This window comes from Syngnathoides biaculeatus, chromosome 4 (assembly GCF_019802595.1).
Source record: "Syngnathoides biaculeatus isolate LvHL_M chromosome 4, ASM1980259v1, whole genome shotgun sequence".
In the NCBI taxonomy this organism is placed as follows: Eukaryota; Metazoa; Chordata; class Actinopteri; order Syngnathiformes; family Syngnathidae; genus Syngnathoides; species Syngnathoides biaculeatus.
Window position 1 is genome coordinate 28,168,418 of NC_084643.1, and position 23,941 is coordinate 28,192,358.

The following is a 23,941-nucleotide window of genomic DNA, read 5'->3' on the forward strand; positions in this document are numbered from 1 at the left end:
ATACTTGAAATGACCTTGAACCTCCAGTGTTCTTATTTCCCAGGGCTGCAGGGCTGGTCAGTATATTACATGTCTATATATGTTTGCTAAAAACAATTTGGATCCAAATTGGAAGAAACTGATGAAGGTTTTAAGGCTAACAGAATTTTGTATGCCTCAGATATTTTTATATTTTGTTCATGGTAGGTGACACAGTGACCGACTGGTTAGCTTATCTGCCTCACAGTTCCAAGGACTGAGGTTCAAATCCTGGACCTTCCTATGGGAAGTTTGCTTGTTCTTCACGTGGATATTTAGGTTTTCTCCAGGTACTCCAGTTTCCTCCCATATCTCAGAATCATGCGTAGTAGGTTGATTGACCATAGGGGTGAATGTGAACAGGAATGGTTGTTTGTTTATACGCGCCCTGGATCTGCGACAAGTTCAGGGTGTTCTTGCCCAAGGTCACTAAGGAAGGCCTACAGCATGGGTCCAGGTCAATGAGTGTATAGTGTTGTCCAGCACTGACTTGTACTTCACTTTTTCAGGCATGAATGTGCCTGATAAGTTAAACACTAATGGCAATGCACACTGGGGAAATTGGTGAAATTGGACTTGGTGGTTTGAGAAGGGTTTTAGGGGGGCCGGGATACTGAAGAGAGACTCATGAGCTGGTTAAGGCTACAGTACTGTATGTCACTGGACGATGCGCATACATACAGTAAATGCCACCAGCATGACCACCTGTACAGAACATTGAACAGCAGCTGTGTGCGAACAGGAGTTGACCCAGCAGTTGACAGGAAAAGATCTCCAAGCACAAGCAAATGCAAGTTTAATGCTGTACAACACATGTTCAAAGCCAGGTGAAGCCAGATTTGAACCTGGGCTGACAGAACTGAGAGGCAAATATGCTAAGCAGTCATCCACCATGCTGAAAATTAAAATTCTAGACTAAAAGTCTCCAATTAATGCAAGTTTATTGGGATGTGGGACGAAAATAGAATTTTCAGAGAAAACCCACGCAGACACGAGAGGAACATGCAAACGCCACACAAGCGGGGCCGGGATTTGAACCATGGTCTTCAGTACTGTGAGGCCAACAGTCTGTTCTACTGCCTTTCTGCCATAATCCATCCATCCATCCATCCAGTCATCCATTTTCTGATCCTCACAAGAGTCACAGGAATGCTGGAGCCTATCCCAGCTATCACTGGGCAGGAGGCAGAGTACACCCTGAATCACTTGCCAGCCAATGGCAGGGCACAGGACAACAGTGGCACAATCACACCTAGGAGCAATTTAGAGTATCCAATTAATGCATGTTTTTGGAGGATGTGGGAGGAAATCAGAGAGCCCAGAGAAAACCCACACAGGACCGGGATTTGAACGCCAGTACTGAGAACTGTGAGGCCACAACGCTCTAACCAGTTGCTCCACTGTTCCACCCTGCTGCCATTATCTACAGCAAATTTTTCTAAATGAGCCTCACAAAAAGGAAACAACATAGAAAGAAATGGATAAAGAAATTTCATCTTAATGCCATGTGAATTGCGTATGGGTCCTGTGGGAAAATTTGTTCTGCAGTTGTCAGCATTAGTCAAACTTTAGTTGTCAGAGGACATTTTCCAAGGAAAAATGACCAGTGAAATGGGCTACAGATAATCATCACCCTATTATTACTAGAGCTGTATAAATTTTTTATATAATAATACTGTACTCAGTTTTGATTGACACTGTCAGATGGTTAATCATTTATCAGTTTATTTGTTATTGCGGCTGTAATTTGCAGTTCTCTAGCAATGCCATGCATCATATTTGTATTAATATTTTGACCCTCTCAAGTACCTCAGTAAGGCAACCAATTTGAAATAGCACTCAGTATAAGCCATTGCAGTTCTACGCAACAATAACAAACAAATTGTTCATATCCCACTGACAGTGTCACTCAAAATTGACAAACAACCAACCTAATAATGTTGCAGGTTACCGTCGACTCACTCATAGATGTTCTTCACAGATTCTGAGGAACATTATGGAGGACTTCATCATTGAGCAATTGTTGTGGGTTCTGGCAATAAGTGTGGGAAAGATGGTGAAGCGAGGTGCTTCAGTGGGTCACCCAATTTGACTGTGAATGAGGCAGAACCAATAAACACATTTTAAAAAAGAAATCACAGTTGGAATAGTCGTCCATTTGCTAATTGATTGCGCCAACTAATGTGATGATAATGTATTCTATTGTGAGTATTCTTTGCCCAGGAAGCAGGGAAATCTTTTCCTTTTGTCTTGTTTGTTGCCCCCCCCTCAAGCCCCCACCCACCATTTTCCCTCTCCCTCACTTGCTCTGTGACTGGCTCACCCCCACCCTGGCCTCTTTTTCTTCCGCATGTTCCCCCTCTCTTCTGCATTGGGTGGAAGAAGGTGATGTAAAGGTGGCAAGACTGGCAAAGCATCTGTCACCATCCCAAAAGCAGAAGCAACGAGGAACAAAGGACACAAGGGCGTCTCGGTATAGAAGGATGGATGCGGACGGGGTTCGCAGGCTGTTAAAAGAATACATAATAAACCCCAATGATCAGAGGAGCACATCTTGCCATTTTCCGCAATACTTCCCTCGTTCAACGCTGCCTATTACGTCCTTTGCTGCTGCCAGCCACACTCACGCACAGAATCACACGCACACTAATGCAAAGACACACTCACACACACACACACTTTGACATCCCTTCTTGCACCATTTTCACCCACTTCCCCTCAGCACTTCTGTGATGCTCCACTTAATGAGAGCTGGCGGGACAATAGCAGCATTGTTGGGCATGTTTGGGAACCCTGGACTGAAACAATCGCTGTTTACTCAAGCATCAGCACAGCCCGAGAGCGCTCGTTCATTACTGCTGGGTCAAAGCTGATTAAGTCCTTTCCACAAGTGCAAAAATCAGCCATTGGGACAAATCTCCAGCAATCACTTTATGTCACACTACTTCCCTTTTCTGCAATTAAAAGCACACCCTTTATGTACTATGCCCATATACCTACACTATCTAGTTAGTTACATGTAGTCACCAAGATCTACTGTTTTATCCATCCATCCATCCATTTTCTTAGCAGCTTATCCTCACAAGAGTCGCAGGGAGTGCTGGAGCCTATCTCAGCCGTCAACGGGCAGGAGGCGGGGTACACCCTGAACTGGTTGCCAGCCAATCCCAAGGCACATGGAGACAAACAGCCACACTCACAATCACACCCAGGGGCAATTTAGAGTGTCCAATTAATGTTGCAAGTTTTTGGGATGTAGGAGGAAACCGGAGTGCCCGGAGAAAACCCACTTAGGCACAGGGAGAACATGCAAACTCCACACAGGCGGGTCCGGGATTGAACCCGGGACTTTAAAACTGTGAGGCCAAAGTTTTACCAGCTGAGCCACCATGCCGTCCTACTGTTTTATATATAGCAAAAAGAACAAAGTGAAGACAATAGGTATGCACTCAGTATGTGTGACTGCTGTATCTAAAAAGTTTCAATCCACAAGATGTACTGTGTATAGAACAAAAAAAAAACTATCCTGCCTTGCAAAGATGAATTTCAGTTTCAGAGGTATTCATTTAACTAGTCTTCTGGCTACTTAGTTACAATACATGAGAAAGACTTCAAAACGTTATCTGGATTAATGAATTGCCAAACTGAAGAGGTCTTTTCCACGTCGTTAATTCACTCTCACTATTTTGAGAAAAATTAACCAGACCTGCAATTTTTACTACTATTCTATCCTGTTAAAATAATTCAAAGGCTTTGTCTTAAAATGCCCCCCCCCCCAAAAAAAAAAGATACTAGGCTCTGTACTGATTGTTATTGATTATTAAAATTCGAACAGGTATGCAATCTCGTTGTATTGTTCAGATTCTGTCCATGGAGTAAATCCAGCACCTGAAAACTGTTCAAATGACCTTGGTGATCTAGGACGAAGCTAATTTCTTCATTTAAAATCCCCACTGGATTTGAACAAGCTGCAGGCAGTGGCAGTATGACTGACTGCAGGAAATAAGAGGAAACTCTCTCGCGTGATGGCCTCAGATCATAAAAAAAAGAAGTAAAAAAAAAGATGGAGGCACGGAGGGAGTGTGATCAAACGGATGCTTGTGGCGGAGACGTAGTGAATCAGTGGATTGACAGCTCTTTCACTCAGCTGGATCCTTTAGCGGTTGTGGCTTCTTGTGGAAATATACGAACAGATCTATGCAAAGCAGCATCATGAATATGCGCAATTAGGTGGGACCAGTGTAATTTTTCTGGGTTATGGGTTGTGACGTGTGTGAGGCAGAAGCATACATCAGCATAAAGACGACTGACATATTCCTCTCCTCTGCAATAAGGCTTTTTATATCACAGTTGGCGTTTATACACATTTACTGTTGCATGCTAAAAAGAACCATTACAATACTTACATATGCCGTCAATAGCAAATATACAGTAAGTGCAGTTTTAAATTTAATTAAGAACAAATTTTAAAAGCACAAAATAGGTGTGTTTGACCATACTTTATCATTACTTTCCAATAGAAATAATACATAAAGGTATCTGGAGTGCATTCATACTCTTTTTTTTAAAAGGGAGGAGCATGAATTTTGTTGAAATGGACTGTAGCTAAAGCTGAAAATAATAAAAATAAAAACCTCATCAAAATATCAAACGTTTTGTAGCTTCATTGTACCACGACCTTGGAGTTATTCCAACCATACTAGGAGCTCTTCCTAATATTTTTTTGAAAACTAAGGAAATATTTGGTATTATGCAGTGGAGTTCGACACTGAAAAACTCCATCCATACATAAATTTTTTGTACCCCTTATCCTTACCGGGGTCATAGGGCATGTTGGAGGCCATCCCAGCTATCTTCGTGCAAAAGGTGGAGTACACTCTTAACTTGTTGTCAACCAGTTGCAGGGCACATATAAACAGACAGCCATTCGTAGTCCCATTCACACCGACAGGCAATTTAGAGTCTTCAACTGACCTACCGTGTATGTTTTGGGATGTGGGAGGAAACCAGACGACTCAGAGAAAACCCACACAGGCATGGGGAGAAAGAACATGCAGAGTCCACACATATATATATATATGTATACACACACACACACAAACAGACAATGTTGAATTGCTACAAAGCAGAGACTGTCACTCAAATAATTGCAGAGTTCTTCTTGATACAGCTCTGAAAGTCATGCAATTGTGCAAGTGTACCTAATGTAGTGGGGAGTAAGTGAATATTCCACTTTATCCATCCTGAAACCAAGTAGGCAGAGATCCTCGACGACATCAGTCGCCAAGCAAAGAGATTAAATATGGTATATGTCTGCTGGTAATAAGCTTTCAATTTTATTGTTGGAGACTAAGAAGTGCAACTCAGTTAATGAGAAAGCTGCATGGAATCTCCCTACTAGCATTGCTCTAAAATACTCCAGACATTTTTTTTGTTTTTTTGTTTTTTACTTTTTTTTGGTTTTGAATTACTAACCATTCATTTTTTCTGTGCACAGATTCAGATGAACCTTTAAAATGAGTTGAGCATATGAATGCACAATAAGTCCAGGCAGATGGGAGCAGGAACACTGACAAAAGCATCTATTCATAATTGGATCATATTCTTACACAGCAAAACACACACACATACGAATATATCAATGCATGTGCACGTTCTACACACTTTTCCAGCCCTTCACAGGGAGCCAATTTATAGATACTGTACTGGAGCAACCCTCAGCAACCCTCATCTCTCTCTTTGCCGTGCCCCTGTCCCCTATATACACACACAGTGGCACACTCAGCGCCCTGCTACACATTCCGAAGGGGAGGACACATCGCTCATAGCACCCAGGAAATTAACTTGACATTTGATGCAGAAAGAAAATATATTTCGGTGGGGGAGGAGAGAGAGAGAAAAAAAAAAACCAACAAAGTGTACCAAAACAGAGAGCGTAAACCCATCCCGAGTTCATCCCTCCCCGCCCCACACCTCTTTAAGGCCATGGACAAATTCAGGGGGGATTTCAACGATCAGCAATGCAGACGCCACTGTGTGTCCATGGAAAATAGCTTCATCTTTTGCCTGTTTCTCTCGGTGTAGCTGTCTGTACCCCTTTGTTTCCATCTTTTATGACTCCTGCATGCCCTCCATTTTCATATCCACTTTTCCTCCCCTTCGTCTTGGTGCCTTTTCATTCAGAAATGCAAATGGGCATTTTTTTTGTGTGTGCAGGGCTTGCGCTTTACTTTTAATTAAGCCAAATCAAAACTAGATCAACAAGATAATGCAGTTTCTGTGGAAAGTGCATGTGAATACAGAAATTCTGATGCTGGGCTAAATTGTGAAATTAATTGAAATGTAGAATGTGAGATTTGGAACGGTTTGATTGTGTCAAGAAATGTGGGAGTAGGAGGAAATAATGCCGACTATCTAATTATCGGAATTTGTGAAATTCTGGTAATGGGAATAGTTATTAACATCTTCGTAATCAAGTGAACATTTTGAAATTGGAAGGATTTGAATCAGTCAAGAAATGCAGCAACTGGTGGTGAATATTTGAAAATCTCTCTCAATTTGGGAATGTAATCTTGAAAATTTGGGGAACGTAAATATTTCCCAGTGTGCCTTGAACGCACCGAATGGTTTAGAAGTTGGAATGGGTTGAATCAGTAGAGAAATGTGTATTCACTCTAGTGTTGTTGTTTTTTTTGGGGGGGGTGCAAAAAATGTGGAGTTGTAGCAAATGAAGACTGTGGAATTTGCAAAGTAATGCCAAATGTGGCCTGAATTTTTTTAAGCTTTTGAAAAATGTGTGGAATAATATTCATAGTAAATAAAAAAATCATTTTTGGTTTGGAAATTCTAAAATTCTTCCAGCCATTCAAACAATTAGTGAGGCTGAAGACACTTTAAAAAGATACGATCCGAGCATTTAAAGAGGCAATAACGGCTGCTCTTTGTGCCCACATATCAAGGTCCGTGCGGAATTGAATGCTAACAGACTTCAAAATACAGCCCAACGTGCTCATGCATAATCTGATAAGATTAACGATCACATCCTGGGCCTTTCATGAGCCTCGGCAAGCGGCCCAAACACTGACGAAAGGCACAGGCTGCAATTAATGCGTCATGATGTAGTGCAATAGTTTACAGCACATGTACAAGGAACAACACACAGCGAGAGCTCCGAACAGCCAGCTCCTGTCGCAATAGACACTTCATTAGACGCACACACAATTACCTGTATCTTGCATGTGACTGTGCCCCCGTTCACCCAGCAACCGTATTTTAAGTGCGGCTCTGGAGGATGTCTTGGAAATGGATAGGTGCAGTTCTCCAAATATCAACTACTGTTTATTGTGTCGCGATGATGCAGAGAAGAGGACATTCCTTTAATGGCAAAAACTATGGAGGATTATATCTAATTGAAGTCAATGGCCAACCTTGAGAAATTATCTACAAGATCAAGATGGGTAAAACATTTGTAATAACATTCACTTTACACAGAGCAACAATGCTGTATTGTGACTTCTAAAAATTAAGGTGCATTATCCGTAACAAATGTAAAGTGATATTTAGAGAGCCAGATAGACTGATGAAAGCAGGTTCGTATGGTTTTTTTAAAATGTTGTATTAATATTCACAGAGCATGAGACAAAATTCCAGTAATATACTGTATACACAGTATGTATGTTTGTGTGTGTGTGTATTTATACATATATATATATATATATATATATATATATATATATATATATATAATATATATATATATGTGCACACACTGTCGGTTTGTTTGTCCTACACTTTGTGTACAAAGTCACAGGCATCCCCCTCTGCGTGTGCGAAATCCTCCCCCTTGCTATTCCTTGGTGCTAGTGATTTGCATTCATTTGCATGATTTCACAATGTGCATATCCTTTGTTCTGCGGTGATGCACAAGAACCCCCCCCCCCCTGCACAGTTTTACAGTCTGCCGAAATCTGCTTGGATTTTACGATCGTGTTTGTTAACCGCCGTTGTAGCTGCTTTAATTGAACGTTTTCACAAAATCTACAGTTGTGTGCTCATAGTAAAATAACAGAATGGGGGAAATATAGCTGCGGATCGTTTAGTGCATGTTTCTTTGCATGTAATTGATGTGTCGATGTTGTATTGCATATGCATGTATGTATGTATGTATGTATGTATGTATGTTATTGCCCATTGCATATGGATGTGCAGTATGCAATCGTATTGACTGACTGGCAACCAGTTCAGGGTGTACCCTGCCTCCTGCTCATTGATTGCTGGGTTGGCTGCAGCACTCCTGTGACCCTTATGAGGATAAGCAGCTATGAAGATGGATGGATGGATGTTCAATCTATTAAAGTTACTGTTTGATGGCTCCAAGATGGCAGGAAATTCTGATGGCCAGCTATTGTTTTAAGAAAATCAATCGTACAATTTACTGTATGTGTGTGATATTTACTATACTCAAAATGATCAGCTTGTTTTATTGAGGTCGTCACCTCTCTTTGATATTTTGAGTATGCATGCTTTATACATGTGATAGGGCCCTACCCTGTCAACCAAATGTCATTTTGAGGTCCACATGTGTTGAAATTGTGACTCTTCATAACACGCTGTGAACTTTTGATTACCACATTGATGAATATCAATTCAACAGTATCTGACTATGCATGTTAAAATTTATTGTGATGATTGACATGCCTATGTAGTGAAGCGACAAACCACTGTACACTAGAACCACGATAATCATGGAATTAATTGATCCCTAGCATTGGAAACAATGAATTGTAATTGAATTTTTGATACAGCTTTTCTGTTGTATTTGATTCAACTTTGTAAGTGTACACAATGTTGTAACCAGTCTGTCTATTTTATTCATACTCGCTCACTTTGCTTTAACACAATCTCGACCTCTCCTTGGTCTAAATTAGCCACCGCTATGAACGAATCAACCTTTCTCATCTGCGGACAAGATTGACTATTTAAAATGATGTGTCTCTCTTCAGTGACATCAAAAATTAACGTGTAATAAAGAAGGGAAGGACAGGCCTAATTAAAAACCAAGTATGTCCTCCATGGGACATAAATGAGACCAATTAGCGTTACCGCGTGGATTTGCACAGCGGGGTTTTTAAATCACTTCGACACATTCACATTGTGTGTTTACCTATTTTTGTGCACGCGTGTGTGTGTGTGTGTGTGTGGTGTGTGTGTGTGTGTTTGGACAAGTAAACGTGTGTGGGACGCTGACACGAACTTGCTCTTTAATGCATTTACATATTTTCATTTCATTGTTACATTTATTGTTGCCATTGCAACATCTTTCATGAAATATGAAGTAGGATTATAATTCCCCATCATGTGTGGCTTGAAAAATAAATGTTTTGATTAAAAATTTGTTTACCACATACAACATAATTCCCTTGGTACTGTCTGGTTATTTCAAAATTTTGGATGTTACAGTAGCTTACCTCAGACAGGTCCGGTGAAAAGAAAATCCCAAACGTCAAATGTCAATATCTTCCCTCCATGTGGTCTCCTGCGTAGCTCCAGTTCTTCATCACTGCAGCAATGAAAGAGGATGTTTAACTAGAGGAAACGTTTCCAACAAGTGTCAAATGTCAATTAAGTTCAAGAAATAAAAGGTCATGTGAGGTACAGATTTTCATGCCTCAAAATGTTAAATCGAACTTGATCCATGTGTACATCGGGCCCATGAGCTCTCATTACAGGTGTAAAATGTAATGGGACACTTCTAGATAAACTAATTAAGAAATAAGGACATGGCCAGAAGCTAAAAAAGCCATATGCTAACATAGTAGCTGAATTATAAAATGGTCAACACATGCTAATTTTAACACAAACGGAGGGACTCTGGCTTCTTGGCCAAATTTTGTAGACAATTAGATGAGGTGATCACCGTGGAAATGACAATGTTATCATTTTTCCAATTGCAATATCAGTATTATATTAATGCTGTTAAGCTTATATTACTATACTTTTACTTTGAATATAGATGAAGCTGGTAGTCATTAAAAAATGAAATTTTTTGGTTGGTTCTATTTTTTTAAATACAAATGATTGTTTTTAAGGGACTGTATATTATATTGCCGTGTTGACAGAATATATACGGAAATTTTGCAATGAAGCATATGTATATATTATAGATCATGAGATACAGACTTGGGTTAAAAATAACCCTGAGAGAAAGAAAACGAGAAAATTATAAACTGCAAAGACCAAACAACGCAATAAATGACACACTTAGTGGCAGCTATCTTTATCTGGAACATATTCTTCTCATTCCCCAGTGGAATGTTCTACTTGTGGGCTGACCTCTCAGTGTGTGTGAATGTGTGTGTGTTTTTGTGTGTAGCCCTACGGCATGGCTTTAGGGGAACCATATCGCACTTCCACCCTGCATTCCCTCCATTTTCTCTCCTTTGCGGGTTGTGTGGCATGTTTCAACCCATCCCCCCCTCACCCCCACCCCATTTCATGCACCTGATTCACTCTTTAGCCTACGCTATTTACGGGGGTGTTGGCCACCATGGCCCTCACCGCGTCAAGTCCACTTATGATTCCAAGAAGACATCAGCATGAGGCTGCCTATAGGATGTTAAAACTGACAAATTTGCTTTCAAATTTATAGCTCGTAAATACATAGAATAGGAAACTAAACAAAGGCTAAACACATGCTGGGACTATTATTCGTAGATGGAAGGTGGCCTTCGGTCTTTCATTGTTCGTATAAGTCCAGCTCCACTTTGACACGCTGCTCCCCCTCCCGTGCCGCCTGTCTCATTTGCTTCCCGGTAACAATCCATTAGCGAGTGCTCGGCTCACACAGGCAGCCGTTTAATTATTGTCTCTTTGTTGGCATCACGCTTGTACCACTCATCATCGTGGCAGAGGGGGAGTGTCACAATGATAATGTGCATGCAAAACATGCAAATGACGTGAACACACAATCATACTCTGACTTCCACTTAATCTTACATGTTAAGGTCCAAAGAAAAGTAACACAGCGACGTCAACGGAGACATGTAATCCTCAGAATAGATAAAAAGTATGCGCTCAATGTATGATGGGTCTCGTGTTTATGTGTGTGCCTGCAAAATAGACACGTCATACGGTACAATTCGTGCAGAATAACTTGCCGCACATTCTTCTTCTTGTGTTGCCTAAGGAGCACTTCAGGATGAAAGAAAATGCTAATGCTGTATCTCAGCGCCATGTGAGTTTTTACCACATATATTCATGTGCGCTCGTGCCATATACATACGTATATCTGCGTGTATGTCTGTATATATGTGTGCAGTTTTATTTTATGGCCATTAACGGATAGGAGAGGACGGCCTCCGTGTGTGTGTGTTGCACTGTAAGACGGTGAATAAGTAGAGGGTAAATTTACGTTTGTGTAATACTGTCACCATGTAATACTGTTAATGAAAATACATACATAATATTTATAGTTCATAATACAACTACACTTGTAAGAAGGATTGTTCTCATACACACCCAAAAAAAAACCATTTTTCGACTCATAAAGACAAACCTGCAAAAGGTTTGGTGAAGGTTTGAAATTCCCCAGAAGCAGCGCTTATCTTAGCAAGCTGCGACTAATAAATGGCTTGCAAATGAAACACTGGCATCTTGGAGGTGACAGTAATCGGGGACATTAATCCATGCAAATGAAATGCTCATCATGCATAGTGCTGGACCGCTCTAATTGAATACGTGACTTTTCAGACCGCCACCTTGCTGTCAATAGGAAATCTGAATGCTCTAATGCGTATGCAAGCGTGGGTCTATGCCAGCGGACATTTTAGGTCTACCCTCCTTGCGCGCACTCCTGCCAAACGCCTTAAGATGGTGGCACCTTGAGGCAGCGCGTAGAGAAAGCCAAGCTCCTCCTCACAGTCCCCGTTGCTTCCTTCCTCCGGCTAGACTTCGCACGACAACACAGGACAGGCCCCCCTTCCATCCTAACCCCGAGCCCTCCATTATAAATATTTAATTCGCAGCTCTCTAATAAGGATATTAAGGTGAATATACCCCTGCCCGGGTGTGTATGCATGACTCCTTTCTCATCAAATTTACATAAAAGGGCCAGATGCTAATGCGAGCGTAGCAACTCCTGCTCACTATTCTATAAGCACTGCTACTGGCCCTCCAGTCTGAACACCCGTATAATTTAAATGGTGAACAGCATCATATATTTTTCAAATGCTTTGCTTCATGCCAAATGTAACCAGGCCTCATAGAGAGGATGTTTTGCACTTGTGCTGGCCGGTGCAGCGTTTATTATGCTTCTGTTAGAATTCCTCAGAAAACCAATACGTTATAAAAAAGAAGGCAGAACATGTTTCTCCCTCTTCATAATAATAATAATAATAAGTAGAGAGGAGCTCATTTCGTATTTTCAAATGTTGAAGACTGCTCTTCACGAACGTACAATAAATGGATTTGGGGATGGACTGATTGTGAGCGTACGTGCTGAGAGCATGTGTGGTGAAAACATTCGGTGTATAGAATTTTGGGAGTGTATGCTCCACTGTTTTGTAATTAGTCGAGGATGAATAATGCAGTGGCACATCATATATATTATTTACACTCTTTCATCTGCACAGACGATTGAAAGCATTTTTCAAGGCGCAATTATACTAATTTATTTATATGGCATAGTATTTGCATAATCAAAAGTCAGTGGAGCACAGATATCCAAGAGGCCATGCATGGCAGTCAGCTTTGGAGCTGGAGTGTAAAAAGAGTATTTTTATGAGCACTGTGTGATTGTGCATGTGACATCGCTTTTGTGCAGATTTTTTTTTTAATTTGGGGGGAAACAGCTATAATATTGGGTCTCATAATGTGGGTTTGGTGTGCCTAAGGCTGCAGCTAGTGAAGATCGGGACAATAAAACAGATTCATTTAAAAATATTTTTACGACCATTTCTGTATTGAATGTTATTTGTTGGATTTCTGTTTATGGAAACTATTTTGCCTCCTACAGCAGAGCATGATGGAGAGTCAAAAACAAAGAGCCTCACATGTTCAAATTGTTGGTATCGTGTACTATTCTAGCGGTAAACTCATGGTATTTTTTTTAATGATTATTCCAATTCTAACAAATTAACTATGGCTTACGTTCTACGCTTTGCTCCGTTGTGAATACTAAATCAGACATCTTATTGTGAATTATTTTACGCATCCTGAGTACAAATTAGAGGTTTCTTCTGAGTTGACCAAGCTTATTCAACAAATCTTTCACCACATCAAAACCACAACCTAATGACAACCCAAAAAGTGTGAAATAGATCTTTGACAGCAGAGAGACAAAAGGACTGAACACGTCAGCTATCAGGAGGAGGACCGTACAGCATGGCAGAGCACAGCATGCCTGCTGCTCAAAAGAAGATGCTCAAGTGGCCATACATGATGTCATTAAAAATGGCCTGAGCGCTGCCGCATTTCTCAACGGCTTATTGGAAAGTAGGACTGGCGCATGCAAATGTTATGAGGTCAAAAAGAGCCCTTTTGATTGCTACTGAAACCACGCGGGATGCCTTTTGAGCGATCTGCCTCACTTACTAGTATATATAGTATAGAACAAGAAGCCCAGAATACCGTGGTCTTAACTCATTATGAAAGTCGAGCATAGTCGAGGTACGTAAATATGATTCTGCATCTCCATTCAGACAATGGAGAGGAGGTGGCATTCTGGTTTGATGCTGACAGCATTCAACACGCCCACACACATATACAGAGCAGGAATCTCGCCAGCATTGGCAGGGGCTGATGCTGCCATGCGCACGTTGATCTCACCTACCGTTGCCGTGGCGACACCAACCAGAGGGAAAAGCCTTATTGTGTGTACGCATGCGCATGTGCGACTGTGATTGTGACAGATGCCTGAGCGGGAGGAAGAGGAGGATGAGGAGGGCCTGCAGGAATTCACATTGTGCCGGCTTGTTTAAGGTTTATGCCTCATTCACTTACTACCCTTCTTCCAGGGGAAACAAGAAGCCCTTTCAATTATTAGGGCAGTAAATTCAACACGGCGCTGCCAATAAAGAGTAGGCCAGTGCTTTTAATAGCGCTCGGAGTCACTGCATGTGCAGGATTGGCGAGAGTGCATGTCAACGACTTTGTAAAATGACAAAGATGAGTGGGAAGCACAGGCAGACATATACAAAGTTCTCCCGCTAAACACACACTTACCCCTTTTTTCCCCTCGCAGACAAGCAAAGTCCCCTTACTAGCAGCTGCTATTGTTGAATTCTATTAGTGATGAAGAGCAAACTCAAGACTATAGAGGTCATGTGCTCATCAATGGGTGGCTGTGGCCTAGGCTCGCTCGGCAGTCATGAATACACTGAATTCATTAGCGCTGGTGCACAGATGGTGTCTGGCTGCCTGTCTCAAGTTCAAGTTCATGTCCAGGAGCCACACGCATACACGCACGGATAGAAAACCCGTGAGAGACCAAGCTTAAGCCCGGACAGACAGACATTGTTGAAAAAGACACAGCTATTGTTCCCTTTCATCAACGTAATGCAGGCTCACTATCTGAGGAGGCCTGGGTCAGCAAAGTGTGGACACAAAATGCAGACGACTACTTCCAGACCGTCGGGGAAACATAGGCGCAACTGTGAATAAAGTCACTTTGACTGGCTGGATCAAAATGAAGATGACATTTTGAAAGCTTGCTTTGAGCAACCATTTGGCCCATGACAACTTTGCAAAAACATTGCAGGGGGTTGCATTAATAATTAACAAATGAAGAGCCATCACCTAGATGTAGACTATTTATATGCTTGGAGAGTAAACTCAACCAAGGCTGTTTCACTTTATGAAGACATTGCATCACCATTTCTAAAATGCAGAAGAACGGTGCAAACACACGAAGGTTTCAAATGTAAAATGGGCTCGTTTTCAGTTAGGTGAATTTTGAAAATACCTTTCACGGTCACTATGGTCTTCTTACCAATCAAGTCACGTGATTACCAACGAGTTTAGCATTCAGGAGCGTGTGGACAAACATGCCATGGGACACCTTTCTGCACGCATATTCAAATTAAAAAATGTACACAAATGACGTGGGGGCTTTCGAGCAATATTTCAGGAACACCTATGTAACAAGGCATGTTTTTTCCAAATTCAGTAAAAATCTGAAGGTAATGCCATCACAGAAAGTTTAAAACAGCGTTAAAAAAAACACAAGGATAATTCATGAAAGCTAATCAAAGAATACTGAGCGAGTCTGATCGTGCAAGTGTGCGAGACGTGATGCTGCTCCCTCCTGGTAACAATACACCTCGCCGTTCAATTACTTTTCCTATCTGCAGGGGTGAATCCTTCAGAATCTTTACAGGATTTAAATCAAATATACACGCGGCACAGTTCTTTTTTTCTCTGATAATAATGTGCAAATAATTTTAAAAGGATAAACAGTCAGAATTTTGAGGGAAAACACATTAGAATCCTGCTGCAGTCAGTGAGAGGCCAAGTGCTATAGCTAGTTGTGAACTGACATAGATTGCCCCCCTCCGCTCCCCCCACCCACCCACAATAGACAGACACCCATACCCGCAAATTTAAACACTAGTCCCTTTCATAAAGCTATGCTCAAGTTTAACCAGTGTCGAGAAGGCTTGTTTTACTTGTAACAGCTCAGGCCAACTTCCTCTTATGTTCTTTCAGGCTTTTGGAGATGGCAAGAGAACACCTCTGTAAAGGTCCAATTAAGCCAATTGGTCTCAATCATTTAAAGGTAAAATATGTTGAACTCGAAAATCTACACACAGATTTGAGGAGGAATCAAATAACATGGACTCTTGACAAAGGGGTTATCATTGACACAATCTAATCTCTCATAACTCGCCATGAAGCAAAGTGTGTTAAAGGTGCCCACCAGCATGCACATGGTTCAACAATCACCAACAATATAATTTTTCAATTTCAATGGAATGCTCAGATCAACTTAATGGAGAAACCAAGGGTGGCCCAGTCAGATTTGGTAAACTTACTTTGCTACATAAGAGGGGCAAAACATTCAAACAGACTCTTACCGTATATTTGAGTTTGAAATGATAATTATTTTGCTCATTTTGTTAATGCATTGATTCTCATTATAATGTGCAGGTGTACACGTGATGTGCCTGAAAGTAGACTCTCCGTGAAAAGACTCCAAGTTCAAATTGCTACAATGCACACACATAAAGACATGTCAGCCCATTCAAATTGCGTAGTGTACTTAAATGCCCATGTGCTAAATGCAGTTTGTTGGAGTGGGACCATATGCAGCATAACTCTTTCAAAATCACGAAGACTGCGACCAAGATAATGGTCGCGTCATTATGCATACAACTGGCACAGGGGTGAGGCGTTCAAAGACCGTTAGTCTACTCCACGTTCCCCTCTTTCTTTGGGGATGCAGATGAGTGGGGTGCACTTGACATCTTTTCATGACAACTCCCCCACCCAACCCCACGGCCCTGTCATATTGGGCCCGGTCATGGCATTGCCACTTGCCCCCGCCGAGCGTGGGAATGGGATCGTCCAGCCGTTCACATCTCCTGCACTTGTGGTTAACGGAATCAATTAAGTTGGCCCGACGCCCCCCATACACAGCCACTCTCCCCCTCTTGTGCCACCACCCTCCTCCTCACACCCTCTGACCCTCATCCCTCCAAGCCCCCAACTCTCCACTTTTTGTCAGCCCCCCCCCCATACATCCTAATTACTAGGCCTTTGCTTTGGGATGCCAGCGCCGTTTCCTGGCCTGAGTAGAACATGCAGAAATACACACGCACAATAACCGTCACTACTAAATACTCCCTTATGTAATACAATACTCAACTATGAATATCAACCTGGGGATAGGTGACCTGTCGGATAGTTTTGTGTGTGTGTGTGTGTGTGTGTGGTGTGTGTGTGTGTGTGTGTAAGCAATCTATGTGGTATTGAATGCCAATGTTAATACATTTCTTTAAACATCACAGTTATACAAAGGACCATTAGAATAATATAGAGACTTTTAAATGTTTTAAGGGCTGTAAATTAAAAAGAGAGACAGAAAGAATAAATGGTGCTTGTCCTCGACGAGTCTGGAAGTGGTTTTTACTTTCGGTTATCTAGCTTTATGACGAGCAGAACACTCATACAGCTAGATAACCAAAGATAACAACCCACTTCGTATTCTTCTTCAATAATCCATATGCACACCTCCTCTTCTGGTCTCCAACTTTCCATCTCTTAGAATTCAAATTCATTTGAGCACGGAAAGAACATCCTTTTAGAAAATCACATTCTGCTTTATATTCCATTTTTTTTGTCACTGGTGGTCACTACACAGGATGCAAAAATTCCCCCATGAGAAGGTGGGGGGAGGAAAAAAAAGAAATATAATCCCAATGTAAATGTTACAATCACTTGACATGAAGCAATATGAGTGATTTGAAGCGGGCCGGCTATGGAGTGCAGTCATCCTTGCATGGGGCCCTCATCTACAATGCAAATAAGCCCGAATCCCACAAAAGACTCGTTCGCCTCTATTAAATCGTTGTGGAGCAGCCATAGATATCCTGTGAGGCCAGAGGAGAACCGACACGAAGGGAAGGTGTGAGGATTTGGGGGCAAATCCGGCTTTCCCGTGGAAAGCGCAACGACAGCGCGGGAAACATTTAGAACTATGAAGTCGCCAGCTTGCTTTTGAGGGTCATATCGTCCGTGAACCTCCAAGGTAAAGAGCCGATGCATCGCAGGCACGCAGTCGGAGGAGGGTCCACTGTGCAGACAGCGGTGGCCGTGCTCCCCCTAACAAGTGTACAAGTTGAGGGGCCAAACCCAAAGCTTGATTGGGGGGTGCAAAATATGAACAAACTCTGGTGAGGTCAAAGGCCTCGGACCACGAGCACGTATACACGGGGATGTCATTAAAAAAAAACATCAAAATCACCACCACCCCCTCCTCCTCATCATCATCCTCATCGTCATCATCATCATCCTCTTCCCCTACCTAATCCGCGCACACATCCGCGCTGGAGGGAAAAAGTCCGCCTTGCACGGTACACGTCGTCTTTCTCGGCTGCGAAAATGTTTTTTCGCCCCACCTTTTTATTTTACCTCATCCTTAGAGCGGCTGCACTGCGTTTGAGCGGAGGATATACGCGCTTAAAAAAAAGACCATCCGAAGGGGAAGCAGCATATCCTGCGACTGTGTAGGCTGCTTTTACAAAAGAAATGCTACGCACTCGCTTGCTGTATTATGCGTCAAAATCCTTCTCGACTCCGATTTCTTCGCGCATCCGCAGCGTGGACTACAATGGCACCGTCGCCTCCTTAAGCGTGTCCGTGTGTTACTCATTGCCCGCGTACACAAGTGTAAGTAGTTGACCGAACGTCTGACAATACATATGGAATACTATCATCGTTCAATTCGCGGCACCTGCAAATCTTTCTTGACGAAAACACGTCATAAACGAATAACATAGTATGGTAATTTGTCGGGAACAAACGGATTCTTGTTTGTCAATCCACTTTCCAAAGGGGGTCTCAGTGTCAGTGGTGGGCGGGGCTAAATCGGCAGGTGTAAATGACTCAAATAATAATCATGCACGCTGCCTGTGTTCATTAACTAAAACACGTGACAAGCGCAATAGTCTCTCTTTACATTCTCTTGCAAAGTTACGTATTTTCCACCACAATTTTGCACCTTCTATAGAGCAAGTATACAAAACCCGAGCATACCCCTCCTCCCCACAAAAAAAAAAAAAAAAGCTCAGATAAACTCACGCACTTTTTCCTTCGTATTTAAACCTTGACACAAAACGACTATGTCACCTTCAGATTGTAAAGTGTAAGGCTGAAATTAGAAGGCCTCTTCATTAAGGCTTCACAACAGGCCTACCGCGACCGCGCGAATACACACACGAACAGACAGCACGTCATCACAACGCTTCATTATGAACAATTAAATGCGACTCGTGTTTGATGACTTTTTTTTGATTGAAAAAATATATTGAATAGGAAACTGTAGACGCAAATGACAGGCTCCTTTATGACATTGAATAAATAAATAACGGGAGTGTGGTGACGTTGCAAGTTGAACTTTTAGGTTTTGTCTCATCTCGGGAAGATTTATGCCATTGGATCATCCCCTAAATCTCCACGAAGGCTACAATCAAATTAAATGCATCGCTTATTTTTTAAATTTAAATTCACACCCATCTGAATTGAAAACTGCTCGTTTTACAAAGTTAACAAGAATCATTTGTTATTTTGGGTGAAATGATGTCACGTGAAGCGGCTCGCAGTACAAAATGTTCGTTTCAGCAATGACACACAAGCTGCTGCGATATAGACGTGGAGCAAAATGACAATTACAACCAAAAACTTAATACTATCACCCAACACCCGGACGTCGTTTCATACACCTCCCCACACAGTTCTATTGTAAAACTTTTCTTTTCAAGATCGAGGTTTAAAAGTTGCACTTACTTCCTACAAAGGTGAGTCAAATGAAGTGAGTGGTCCGAGTCGTCTCGTCGTCAAACTCTATCGCCTCAGATATCCCGTTCAAAATAATAATTATTATAAAAAACTATGAAGAAGACATAGAGAGAGATGGAGGGGATAGGGTTGGGGAGTGGAAACCGCATGCACCTTGTGGAATAACCAGCATTTGATGCATGCTGCAGCCGCTCTGAGCACAGTGTGATCATATCCCGAGCACATGATAGACGGAGGTGGTGGTGGTGGGGGTGGGTGGATAAGGGAGGAGGTTGGGGGTGGTGGGGGGAGTGCAGGAGACAACTTTCCCATACTGCCATCAAATAGAAAAAGTGCGTGCGGAGTTTACTGTCAATTGGTTGGTGACAGGGTCGGATGATGGCGATGATGATGGAGGGGTGGTGGTGGTGGTGGTGGTGGTGGGGGGGGGGGTTAAGGGAAGGCTGCAAAAAGTCCATCCTACTGTCAGAGGACGCGCTCAGAAATCCCCAAAAGTCCCCCTGAGTTGTTTTGTTGAAAAAAAAAAAAAGTTTCCCTTAACGCTGCATCACAATAAGCAAATAGCCAGTGCACATTTTGGAGACCGCTCATAACTTTCAGGGTGAAATTCGGACGACACCCTGGACTGGTCGCCAGTCAATCACAGAACACATAGAGACAAACATTAAGTCACGCTCATATTTACACCGCCACTGAGTGTGAACTGAACCCAGCGAGTGTGCGCCACTAGGATACTGATCCACATGCAGAAGAGCTAAAGGAAACGCACCCTTTCAAGTGGAGCTCAATGCTTTCAAATAGGAGAACTTTGAAACGGTATAAAATTCAAGGCTGAAGCGTTAAGAAGTATCAGCGGGAACAAGGATTTTTTTTTTACATGTAATAATTATTGTGGAAATTTAAACCAAAATATTGGTATTATTAGATTCCTACAGTAATAATAGATGGCCCAAATTACTTTTTATTTCCCCACGTCATATTATGGCAGATGTGTTCCATCATGATGATAACGATTGCCAGAATGAAAGCCCTCCCCCCGTTTCTAATTGATTCATGATGGAGTTAGGTTGCGCGTGCACGTCCTGTGACGTCGACGTGCAGCTATATTTAAATACACGAAGGCAATTAGCGCATCCGAATATGTAAATGCAGCTCGTACTACACTGTCAGTGTGCGTGTACCTGCGGGGCCGCAGACGGACAAATGTTTGTCCTTTTATAAGGTCTTTTGAGTTTGTTTTTGTTTTTGTTTTTGTACCACAACGAAGAGGAGGCGATCTGGACGATGAGGCACTGCTCCTGCATGCGCGGAAACGCATTTTTCATTTTTTCCCCCTCATTTTTTTAATGAGACGACGACTACAAGCAGCAACATTATCCGACGGTATTAGTAATTTCAATATGAATGGATAATTATTGCAATGCATTAATCGTTCTGTTGTATTGTATCTATCGCCATTATGATTGACGTACACAAACTCATTTACCGATATTTATTTATCAACATGCCATAATTATTGCTGCAAATTTTAAATGTTGGGAAATTACTTTAAAAAATGCAGTCGATGATATTGAGACAGTAGTGATAATAGAAGACACAGTTTTTAAATGATGTAAATGAGCAATGAATCGTCAGGTTGGGCGCATATGAGCAAGCAGTTGCCGTAACAATGGCGACTGAAAAGTGACATCAGAAGCGATTGAAATAATGCAAGGCGTCGTATTAAAAGTCAGCGTTTGATAGGACTCCAGTGACGCAACTTGGTAACACAAATTTACGACTCTATAGGAGTCAAGACATCAATCACGTCTGTCCTGTAGGCTGCACAAATAATAAGACGCAAGTATGAGCTCTTACCTGGCATTCCAGCTTCCCCTTTTGTCGTCTTGGAAGAAGTCTTCTCGAAGTTTGCACTCAAACTTGCTGATGGCTACATCCTAGGTCGTGTCGTGTGTCGTGCGTGGCTCAGCACGAGTGGTCAGCCGCCCCACTGCAGGCGCCCCTAAAGAGTCATCAAGAGGCTGATGCTGAGATGTTTGACACACAAGTTTGACGCCCTCCTGACAATTTTACTTCCTAGATATCCCGTAATAAAATCTGAACACACACTTTTGACGGTAGATGTCATTTCTATAGAAATAATTAAAGAAAATGTAGCTTCCCATTTTATTTGTAAATATTTGTTATAGAATGGAATGGTTAGTTCACACAACTCCTTTTCATGTGGGGGAAAAAACACTTAAATGGCAAATGACGTGTGAGATCACTTACCTTAGTTAAGGCACGTATGGAGATTGGAATAATACGTCACAATCCTTATACACAATATTTGGTATATAAATAATAGGATGATCAAATCCAATCACAATTGTTTTTGTCAATTGCCATTTTCACAAGTCTTTTTTAAAATTGAAAATAAATGTACATTTTCCACAACGTTGAATTGTTTTTTGATGGAACGAGAACAGGACCTGATGACAATAGAGGCTAACATTGTGTTAAAAGAAGTTCACTATTAGCTTTAATGACGAGCTGATGTATTAAGTATATAACGTTAAGCTTTACCATGGACACTGGGCTTCATATGATTAAAAACTCACCTTAAAGAGAGAATAATCATGGAAGAAGACCTCGTAATTATATCCTTGTACTTGTTAAGATATGGGCTGATTAGCATTAGCATCTTCCCATTGTTCTTCCTGTGCTTATGTAATAACGCAACCATTCGCATTAGCATCTTCCCATTCATTGTTGGAGCAATTTAGCTCAAATTGGGTGAGTTGGGATGGCCATTAAATGTACCAAACTGTCCTAAAATTGGGGCAGTTTGTGATCGAACTTGAAAACTAGAGATGTACTTTCCACGTCCATTGGCATACTTGCATGCACAGCACAAATTCAACAAAGAAGGGGAGCCGGCTACACGACCCGATGATGACATCTAGTGGCAAAATGGAGGATAACAACAAGTGGCAGTGAAATGCGGCTTCAGTTGAGTTGCTCATGGTTCGATTTATGCACCTTCTCCACCAAGACTAGAACCAAACTTGGTTAAAAATATTTGATTTCCTACAGTAGAATTCGAACACGTGTAAATAATCGTTGCACTTTTAATTTTTGCAGTTCTGAGGCATGGAACATAACTTGTGTATGTAAACCCGGGAATTGCAAGGTGAGTTATTTTTTCAATAACTGCTTTTTTTAAACGAAAAAAAAAGTGCATTTGTTTCAACTTAACGTGCTTTGTGTGCATAATACACAGAAAAGTATTAATAAACTGACAAAGTGTGACTATGAATATTTACATTTGCCTCATTTGAACCTATATAGAATAATATTTAATCGGAATAACATAACTCTATACACACATCTAAATTAGTTTATTAACCACAAGTATACGTCCGATTTGATTTGTTGACGGATGTTTTTAATGTTTGTACTGCAAAATGTATTCGTTAAATTAAATTGTACTTGTTTTGTCCTCGTTCCAAGAAGTCATGATCATACAGTGTAGATTTCGTTTGGTTATCTTAAAAACATGTGATTATTTTAACAAAAAATAATTAAATGGTTGTGAGTTTCCATTGTACGGTAATGGTGTTGGTTTAAAAAGTCACTTTAAAAGACAAGTTAAGTAAAGAAAGTATCTATTGCTCTTTATATAGCACCTCATGTACATGAAATGCACAAAAGATGGTTGAAATGCAAAAAATGGAACGAATTCAACAAAAGTGAGTGCTAACAAACCGACTATTTTTAAAAAAGACATTGGGAATATTTTCTGTGAGAATATTCCAAATGAAAATAATCCGTAAAATAAAAAATAAGTAAATGGAAATAAAAACCCAAATATCTAAATTTAAAGACGATGAAGCATTCTAGACTTTGTAGTTATTATCTACCTGACTGTAAAGGAAAAACATTAGGAACACGAGAGGCCTTAAAACTGTTAGGATCAAACGAATGAATTTCCCCAGTCTGAAGGCCTCCATTTTTTTCTGGCTAATTAACAACAACAATAACAATCATGTATTGTAGGTTGTCAGTGAGGATATGAAATGTTACAAAGACTGACGTTACAGTAAATCAGTAAATTGTAATTTTTTTCATCTTTATTGATTGCCAACGGATTTGTTTTCTTTTCACAGTCAATCAAAATGTGTTTATTTGAATGTGGGATTTTTAGTAATGTTTTCCCTGTAAGAAAAAAAGAGAAACGCTGACTGGCGGTCCTTCCCGATTCATTTGTCACCATTCAAGCGTTGCCCAATATTTGTTTGGTCCTTCCGCTTCGAGTCTGTGGCAAAAACGAGTCGAACACAATGAAGTCACACCAAGTCACAATGAAGATAACTAAGAATGCCAGTAAGTTTACTGAAATCTCTGCAAAGTACAAACAATGTAACCGCGT

The 23,941-nt window shown here is 41.2% G+C and overlaps 1 long non-coding RNA gene across 1 annotated transcript in view; it reads right to left on the reverse strand.

Annotated features, from left to right (window-relative positions):
* The window catches only part of LOC133498844 (uncharacterized), a 28,081-nt gene extending 18,450 nt beyond the window's left edge, over positions 1 to 9,631 (reverse strand). The window contains exon 1 of the long non-coding RNA XR_009794479.1: positions 9,486 to 9,631. This is a non-coding gene — a long non-coding RNA (uncharacterized LOC133498844). The remainder of the gene's footprint in view (positions 1 to 9,485) is intronic.
* Between the last annotated feature and the right edge of the window lie 14,310 nt (positions 9,632 to 23,941).